General features: G+C 46.3%; 1 pseudogene; it reads left to right on the plus strand.

The window, feature by feature from the left end:
• Window positions 1-14: 14 nt before the first annotated feature.
• On the plus strand, window positions 15-6,636 carry LOC114083619 (chondroitin sulfate synthase 1-like; annotated as a pseudogene).
• Window positions 6,637-10,092: the final 3,456 nt, after the last annotated feature.

Below are 10,092 nucleotides of genomic sequence, written 5' to 3' on the forward strand. Positions count from 1 at the left end.
CAGCTTTTTTTTTTAATGGGCATTCTGAACAGAAGAAGAAGGGGTACATCTGAGATCTCCAGAACAGTAAGATTCACTAAGCTATCATGCTCACCCTGAACAAAAACCCAAGCTACCAGTACAAACTGCACAGCTACATTCTCAGTTGCCAAATTACAGAGCAGAGTCATCACACAATACACTGAGAAATCATCCTAATGAGCAAATACAGCAACACAGAGATGCATAGAGGACCAACATCTGTGAATCCCTGCTCCTTCATGAGGTTTCAGTCTTGCTCTCAAGAGGAAGTTCTGCAATGAGAATTTCTGACTGGGAAGAATTTGTGTTTGGCTGTGGACCATTAGCCACCCTGTACCCCTCCCTCCCAAGAAGAATAGACTCAGCCTAGATGCAAGCCTTGGATGACATCATCATGTAGGTAGTGGAAATGATTAAGGCCACCACCAAGACCCGGGTATGCATCATGGACTTCAAGGAGATCTGTTGTGGCTATCGTCCTGTGGTGAATCCCATGTATGGGGCAAAGTACATTCTGAACCTACTGCTTTTACACAGGAAGTATAAAGGAAAGATGTTAATTGGTGTGAGGAGGCATGCACACCTACAGAATATTTTCAGCAATATCCAGTTAGTGGAGCACGAGGAACTAGACACTCAGGAGCTGGCCAACAGAATCAACCAGAAGTCTGGATACCTATTCTTCCTCTCCAATTCCCTGAAGTAGCTTGTTCCCTTCCAGTTCCCTGGATACAAGAACAAACACAAAGAGCCCAAAGATGAAAATGTCATATACTGATGCCATTATCTGGACATTTTGACATGTTTGTGAGGTTTTTGTGAGGTTTTTGAGTAGTACAACAAAGTGGTTATACTACTTTTTAATTCTGACTCCAACCCTGATAAGGCCAAACTAGTGGAACTGATGAGAAATTATAGCAGTAAGTACCCTAAAGGTGATATGAAGGTTTTGCCTTCATCTTTAGAATTTTTAATTATTCTGGCCCTCAGGGCAAGATATTCCCATTCCACAACAAATCTTTGCACTTCTTCTGTGAAGTTGACCTGGTGTTTACCATGGAACTCCTGCAACAGTGTTGAGCAAATAGAGTTTGGGGCCAATAAACACATTCCACAATCATCTTTAGACAGTATGAGTGAAAGATTATTTATGATGGGAAAGTTCCCAGGGACAACCGTTTTTTTCCTTTTACTAAAAATAACTGGTTTCTGGAGAAACTATGGATTTGGCATTACTTGTACTTATAAGGGAAATCTTGTCCAAGTGAGTGGCAATTTCATCCATGGCTGGGGCTGAAGGATGTGGACATTTTCAATAATGTTCTCCAAGCATGTTTGAAAATGTTCAGAATCCATGAGGTAGGAGTAGTGCGTGTCCAACACCCTGTCTTCCATGACCCCAATCTGGATCCCAAACAATACAAAGTGTGCTTGGGGTCAAAAGCATCATCACATGGTTCCATGCAGCAATTAGCTGAAATGTGACTGGAGATAAATGGTCCAAGTTACAGTAGCAGCCAGCCTGATGTCCAGCTCTGCTGGATAAAATATTTTTCATTATCTATTTTTTAAAAAAAATTTGTAAGATCAACTTTTGAAGTCCATGCAAGGATATAATTTCTAAGTGTTTTTCTTACATAGGACTCCTTTAAATTGAGATTTGTGAACAAAATTGTGATTAGTCTTTGCCTTTGAACACATCTTCCTTTGAACATAATGTAGCAAAGCAGCTTAATTCTGATTTGAAAGTCTTGGATGAAAAATGTTTTTTTTTTTTTTTTTTTTTTTTTTTTTTTTTCATTTCCTTCCAGGCCCCTTGTCTACAGGCCTATGGCAAAAACATGAAAATTCTCATGAAATATTATTATGAAATATTGTAACAAAAAAAACCAAACACTGTAAGATTCTGTTTTGCTAACATTGCACATTTTCTAGCTTTTGTCTCTTTTTATAAGTTTTTTAAAAGCCATCTCAAGTTCTAGAGCTGGAAGTGGAGCAGCGAGTGCAGGTAGAAGGGTCCTTGATGTTGCAGTCTGGCTTTATGGTAGTGTTGAGATGGCAAAACCTTTAAGTTCTGGGGCTTGTGGAAGGTCTCCAGTCATAGACAGTGTGCCCTTCAAGGTGTTAATGGAGTCCCCATTCCTCTCTCTTTTCCTCTTACCCTTACCTACCATGAGGTGGGCAGATCCTCTCTACCATGTGCTGCCCAACATGATAGACTCCCTTACTTCAGGGTCAAAGTGATGTAGTCAACTGCTCATGGACCAAAATGTAGACACCTGAAAGGAAGAAGATACCTTTTATTCATATTAGTTCATTATTTCTGGTGTTTGTTAGGATGATGGAAAACTAACACTGCAGAAAATCCCTGCACATCTCCTCCTGTAACAACCCCTGCAGCCTGCCACTGGATGTCTAGCCTCCCCTGTGAAGAGCTTCAACTCTTTCCAGGTCTCAGCTCTCCATGTCTGGTCTCTGCTGCCCCATATTGGACTGTCCATGTCAGGCATTCTAAGAACTTGGATGGAGAGATTGAAGTTAAAGAATTAAAATTGCCTAAAAAACCACCATCCAGTTTCAGGCTCACATCATGCCAGGTGTTTTAAAATGTCTGGTCCTCCCAGGTCTTGGCTGATATTGTTAAAGTCCCAGGACACAGAGTTTATACAAAGTTGCTGTGTGCTTTATGCAAGAAAAACTCCCTCTCTGTACCTCTACTAAGTGATCAACAGAAGGAACTAGAATATCCCTTCCAGCTCAGTGAGTCTGTGATAGCATATATTCTACTAGGGGAAAAGAGTCTCTCCCAATTCCTGGGGAGAGCTGAGGTAGGGAATACTCTCCTCCCCAAATATTGCCAGAGGAGGCAGTGTTCTTAAGATCTTGGAAGGCTCTCCAAAGGGGCTTGGTTCTACAGAGCTAGCCCCTAACTGAGAATTCTGAGACTCAGAACCATTCTTAGGTCCCCAGAACAATACTGTCATCCTCTGTCTCAGAATCCCCAATTCCCCACCCTGCAGTGGGACAATCACATGAGTTGAGAAGAGCCATTTGGGATGGCAGGAGCAGGAAGCTGAGGACAACTGGGCCTAGGAAGAATGAGCACCTTATACCCACAGGGAGAGTCTCTGAGGACTGTGAGTAGAAATGAGGCAGCAGGAGTCTAGGACAAGTCCTTCTGACAGGGGAGCACTGGAATAGCATACCTACCCCTTTTCAAAAGGAGAGACAAGCCAGACTCCAGGGACACTGAGAAAAGGGCCAGCTGAACCAAGACTCCTCTCTCACTGCCAGAATTTAGCTCTCAGTGTATATCAGTATGGATCAGGGGAGGGCATGGGCATCTAGAGCTGCAGTTGCAACAGCTGGTGAGATCCCCTGCCCAGCCCTGTGAGGATCTTCAGGATCCCGCCAGATATGAATTTCCAAATTTCTGAGTGTGGTCACCTTGTAAGGATGTGGTTTGTGGTGAGACATCTGCTGCAGGTGCAGGAGCTGGTGGGGGGAGAGGAGCTGAGGCTGGGCATTAGTATAGCTGGGGATAATATGTTTAGGGACAGTCCCCTTTTATTTTTCTCCCTGAGACTTGGGACAGCCCCTAGGGGAAACCACAGCTTCTGGGTTCTGAGTAGTCAGAGAGTCATGCCCATATGGGGGTGCTGTGGAAAAAGTTCTTAGGATGGAACCTGGCACCAGTCCCCAGGATGTGAGGAGTCCAAGGCAAGAGGCAGGAGTTAGACATGCACCCTAACAGGAGAGAAGCAGAAGTGGCTCAGGGAACTCCCAGGGGCTCCCCCTGAACACTACATGATATATTTTATGCCATCATGTTCATCTACAAGGTCAGTGAAATGTAGGTTTTATTAGCCTTCAGCATCAGGCCTGGCCATCAGAAAATGAGAAAACAATATTGTGGAATGGAGAGATTCAGCCTGTAGATAAAGACAGCTGATCTGATGAGTTGAGGAAAATCATTCAGTCATGATCACCATCCTTGTCTTTATCTCATTCTTCCTTCTAATCATAATCATCACTGAGTTGTTTGACAATTATTTGAGATTGAGTGATCAAAATTCATCATCTATACTGGGACTTTATTGGGAGTGGAGAAGACAGTAGTAATAATCATGTGAGGACAACAGGCACAAATTAAGAATGTCTGGAGACCCCAGGAAATAGGCCTAGATCCCTTCTGCATAGAGCCCCTCTGGTCTAGAGTAATTCTGTGTAATTATTGCCCTAACAGATTAGGTTTGAGATTCCAAGTAACTAGGCAGTTATTCAGGAAGACTGACCCTGACCCTAGCACTCTCTGCCATGTCTCTGTGTTTATGTTCCCATGGCCTCTCTACAATTCTTCAAGAAGGCCAAATAAGTGAACATTTTCTTCAGGTCACCCCAGATGGAGGGAGTTCTCATGCAAGGTTCTTTTAAACAATCTCTTGACTCTTTGGGACTTTGCACAACAAAATGTTTTTTTAGAAAGAAGCAACCTTCCTAGACTGTGTCAATGCTACTTTGAGAGTCATCCAATCTCATGTGTGTGAGGGATCCAGGTTGATTTAGAACTGTTCTTCATGCATATCTCATTGAGGAGCCTCAGGGGGAGCTTTGATTCAAGGCCATGACATGCGGTTTCTTCAGAACCATAGAAACCCATCCTGAAGAGGGGATGAAGATTGGGCATTCTGTGAGATTCTCAAGGATTCAGACAACAGCAGGAAATTTCCCTGGAGATGAGGTTGGAGACAGGGAAAATGGCCCAGGAATGACAGAGACCCTGGTGAAGAAGCTGATGTGTCAGGAAGAAAGGACAAAGTTCACTAACATTAAATGTCAGTGGGCACTACAGTGGACAGTGACTATATCATCTATACTCCTAGAAGTTCAAATTTCTAGTTGGCTTGAAAACTTTGTTTTGGACCTGTGAGATGGAAAGTACAGGCTGGGGGTCATGAGTACTATGGTATTAAGGATATTGGTGTTCTCCTGTCAAGACCTGGTGGAGGATACTCTCCTGGTGCCTTTGTAGGTCTTGCAGTTGGGGGGATGGACCAGATGGGAGAGTCAACCTGCTCAACTCAGGAGAAGCTACTGGCTCTGCTTCTACCTTCCACCAGAGCCCCAAATAGCCACTTGATTCCCCTCCCCTAGACCTGAGCAGCCACTTCACTCTCCCTCCTCTAGAGCCCCAGAGTCCCATCCCTAGGGATCCCCCACACCCACCTGTTCTATTCTGGGCTATGACTTTTGCTATAGAGAAAGCCAGTCTCTCTCCCCCTTCTGATTCTGAGAACCTTGTCTCATCCCAGGGCCTGTCAGCTACTGGACCCTGACATTCTTCCTTGTACATTGAGGGGCTTACCCAGCTTAGACCTGCTGTGTGGTGAGGCTGTTACTCCCTAGGGTCAATATAGGTCTGAGCTGGGTATAGAGATGGGAGCGGATGGATGAGTTTAGGTCTGGGTCTGCTGCCTTTGGCCTATGTGGAGTCTGGGCAGCCTGTGTATGTCTCTCAGAGTCACCGTGAGATGGGCAACCATAGCCCTCAGGTCTCAGAGTCACTGAGGGTCAATGAGATACTGTGACATGTCCAAAGTGGCCAAGCACAGGCAGCTGAAGCATCACATGAATGCTTCTGTTGGTTAAATTTATCCCAAGCTTAGGGAGATATTCCTGTGCTGCATCTGACATTATTGGTCTGCGTGGGTGGTGCTGACCTCCAGGAACTTGAGGCAGGGAGCAGTAGTATAAATTCCAAATTGTCCCCCACCAGTTTGTGAATTCCTCCAGGTTAGGTGGTCCTCATGTCCCTCCACTCAGCAGTTGACCCATACCACAGCTACGTTCACTAAGGGATTGTTGAATGAATGTGTGATTGAATTAATGATTCAATGTTATGGGCCACAGGGATGAGGATCTGTGGAAAGAGCCTGGGGATGGGTCACCCAACAACTAACTGTGACCATGATTGTTCATCCATTCATTGTTGGATCCTCAGTTTTCTCATCTGGAAAATGGGCACACAAATACCTGGTTTGCTTTGCTTTGTGGACCCACTGAGACAGAGTAGACAGAGTAATCCAGGTCCTCCAACTCCACAGACCCACAAGAGTGTTCACATGCTCAGAATCTTCTCTTGGCATTGAATAGGCATAGCCTGCCTAGGAGGGAGAGTGACCTAAAGCCAGGCAGTTGGGTACCCACTATCCATGTGGCCTTTAATATCTATGGCACCTAAGCTGGCTTTTCCCTTACAGTCAGGCATGGGGGAAGATGCAGTCATCGTGGGTTGACCTTGGGCCAGTGGACCTAGGTACTCACCGTCTATATAGCTGTGGGACTCAGACAAGCTGCCTTAGTTCTTGGAACCTCTGTCTCCTCATCCACAAGGTGTGGTAGTATTGACATCTGCCTCCAAGGTGGTCTGGATCACATGATATAAAACATATCAGATACCAGATCAGAGTTTCCCTGAAAGCAACCCTCAGTCAAGGTCACTATGTTGATAGGTCATAGCTTGTGAGATCATACCTGCAGCAGAACTGGGAGCAACTTTACAGTGAAACAGCAAACATGGAGGGCTCAGTAAGGTCCAGTCCAGAACCCAACTGAACCTCTGAGGACAGGCTGCTGGAGACACAGCCCTTGTCACTGGGTGCCTGCCTCCAGTGTGCATTCAGAAAGGTAAGCCCATCCTGGCACAGGGCTGCCACAAAGAGAGCCAAATTACCAGTTTCCAGCAGCCATCAATCCCCAGCAAGGCTAAGAGATTGAGCAGGCAAAGAAGCAACAGGCCCAGAGTACACAAGAAGCCAGTTCCCAATAGTTCTGACAGGGCAGCACCAGCATAGAGGACCAGAGAGAAGGGCCCAGAAGTGTGAAGATTTTCAAGATGGTGAGAGTGGCATGGAGTGTTCAGGGCCAAGATCAACAGAGGAGGAAAGTGAGAGGATCCTTGGATGAAGCCTCTTGAAAGCCATCAGTGCCATGGGAAGTGTAGAGAGAGGACGTGACCAGAGATTCTGGACTTGAGGTGGGAAGGGAGGGAATGGAGTCCAGGAGTCCTTGGAGATGTGCTGATTGTGGTACAAGTAGGGAGATGACAGCCCAGTGATCTACTTCTGACAGACAAATCACCCAGAGACTCTGGGCCATGGTGTCTCCATCATAGACTGAAGTTCCTCATAAGATCTTCCTCCAAGGGCAGTTTGGTGACAGAAAAGTAGACCCAGGGAGAATTGGGAAGAAAATGTCTCAGAGATATGACTAAAATCATAATTCCTTACCTGTGATCCTAGACCAAGTAGAGACTGTGGAAGACCAGGGATGTGGGCAGGGATGAACCTGGGCTAGCCCCAGAAATACCCAGATTGGGGATGGACAGAAATAGAAAGGGAGAGGAATTGAGGAGAATTCTGCCCTAATCCCTAGGGAATTAGGATAAAAACTGAGCTCAACTGAATGAGGGCCCCTAAGAATAGTACTTCCTAATCCTGGAACCTGTGAATGTATTATGGTCTGTAGTCACAGGGACTTTGCCCAGGGGATGATGTTAAGGGCCTGAGATGGAGGATTATCCCAAATTATCTGGGTGGTCCAAGGTAGGGGAAAGAGGGAGGTGGGAGGTCAGTATAAGAGAAGGAATGTGAGAATGGAAGGAGGAGAGAGAGAGAGAGAGAGAGAGAGAGAGAGAGAGAGAGAGAGAGAGAGAGAGAGAGAGAAGGGGAAGAGAAAGAAGAGAAGATGGAAGAGGGAGAGAGAAGAAAAGAGAGGGGGGAGGGGAAGAGAAAGCCAGAAAAATAGATTTGTAGATGCTGCACAGCTGGCTTTGAAATTAGAGGAATGGATCAGGAGTCCAGGGATGTGGTATCCTCTGGGAGCTGGAAAAGGTCAGGCAATGGTCTCTTCCCGAGTCCCTAGCAGGAGCCTGGTCTCCCAACACCTTGGTTCTAGATCCCCAGGATGCATTCTGGACTTCTGACCTCCAGGCTTGTGAGAGAATAAATGCATGGTTTTTTTTTTTTTTTTTTTTTTTTTTTTTTTTGAGCCACTGTAGTGCAGTGATCTATTTCAGCAGCCACAGAAAACTACCACAGGAGCAGGGAATTCATTGTGACCCCTCCACAGCCCCTACCCATGGTGACACACGCATGACCGCAGGCCCTGAGCCCCAACCCTGCTAACTTCCATGGTAGATTAAAGAGACTGGATCTCAGGGACTGCATGAGCTGGTAGGGTGGGGCTGGGCCACAGACTCACCATTCATTCATGGTCACAGAGTGGCTGGATCTCCAACCCTGCTAGTCACTGCCTCACAGAGAAAGTCTCAATACAGGACCTAGTTTTCCTGCTAATATCCACAATTGAGTGAAATACTCCCAAAAAATAATGTCTTCCCTGTCACCAAAGGAAGATGGCAGGTGACCTTCTGTGCCACACACTTTAAAGAATCACTATGTTCTCAGGCCACAAATTGGTCACCTGTGTGTACATCAGAACCCAACTCCCCTCAGTGCTGAAGCCTCAGATAAAACATGTTTCCACCTCTAACTGTGGTACAAGATGCTCTGTCTCATTTCCCTCCAGCAATGTCTTAGAAATTATGAGCACCTATTTCCTTGGACACACTGGTTCCCTGGGAGTTAGGAGCTCATTGTTGGCAAGTGTCTGAATTGAAGTGGGCTCTGAAGTGGGATCTGAATTGAAGAGTTTGGGAAGCCAATGGTATTGGTGTGCCCTGAATTCTGTGGACAGTCTTTTTCTCAAGAGTAATGGGGGTGGTGAATATGTGTGGGTAGGAGCTGAGTTGGGCAAAGAGGACGAGGGGATTCCAGGAGTCCACCCAGAAGAGAGGGCCACAGTTTATTGCCCTTGTTTGATGCAAGTGATAAGCTGTCTGTGAGGGTCAGGGCTTGTGGAACCAAGCCTTCCCAAACTGTTCAGGCCCTGGGCTCACCCTCCCTCTGCTGCCCAATCCTGAGCACCTCCCCCACCCCTTGCTCCTGCTCTGGCTTGAAATTCTGGCTTTGTGGCATGGATGCCTATGGCAGCCACTACAGCACAAAGAGGGGTCCAGCTGGCAAAGCCAGGATGGTAGAGAGGCAGAATGAGCCCTTATGCAGTCCTGGGCTTGTGGCCTAGAATTTCTCCTCAGGAGTTCTCAGTCTGTGCATCCGGAAGAAGGGCCAGGAGGAGGAAGGCATCGAGAGAGAGAGAGAGAGAGAGAGAGAGAGAGAGAGAGAGAGAGAGAGAGAGAGAGAGAGAATGAATATGAATGAGTGTGTGTGTGTAGTGGAGAGAGTATATGAGCAAGTGACACCTACCCCAACCCTGTCATAGGGTTAATGAGGGCCCTAGGTATTTGGTTGTGCCTGGTCAGTGAAGTTCATGCTTCTAGGTACCTAGCCTGGTGAGCTCTGACCTCTGACTCTCAAGCAAGTCTGCCGAAACTTTTGTAGCCACCCATGGTATATGTCCTAAGAACTGTGCACCCTATCTCCTCTCCAGCCCCATGGGTATTCTCTCAGGGGCCAGTCTCTGCACCTTTTAGTGTCTTTGCCTGTAGCTAGCTGCACCCACACCCTGATCAAGGTCACTAGCATCCTCCTTGTGACCAAATTCTAGATGTTTGCATTTACTCAACACCATATACTCATTTGTCCACTCATTTCTGGCCTGCAGACCAACTCTGAACCAGACAATTGAAGGAAAGTGATCCTCACCTTGGGTTAAGTGCTTTAAAGGACAGGCAGTCACAGAGCCAGCACTGGAAGCCCAGCCAGCATGGTGGGCACACAGTCCCACACCTCTGTGTCTCTCTACACCATCTCTGAAGTATGTGGGTCTGGCTGGGTCCCACCACACTGTGTGTTTTGTGCTGAAGTTTCTTCTTTTGTCACTGTATTTTAAACATTTTGCACATTTGAAACTATTCTTGTTCATCATGCTTTACTAGTGTGTGTGGAATCCCTTCCAGAAAATGTACTATAATTTATTTATTCATACCTGCATTGGCCTCTTATACTGGCCACAGCCAGGTAGCTGGACTCTAGAGATGCAGCTCCCCTC

This window comes from Marmota flaviventris, chromosome 9, assembly GCF_047511675.1.
Source record: "Marmota flaviventris isolate mMarFla1 chromosome 9, mMarFla1.hap1, whole genome shotgun sequence".
NCBI lineage: Eukaryota > Metazoa > Chordata > Mammalia > Rodentia > Sciuridae > Marmota > Marmota flaviventris.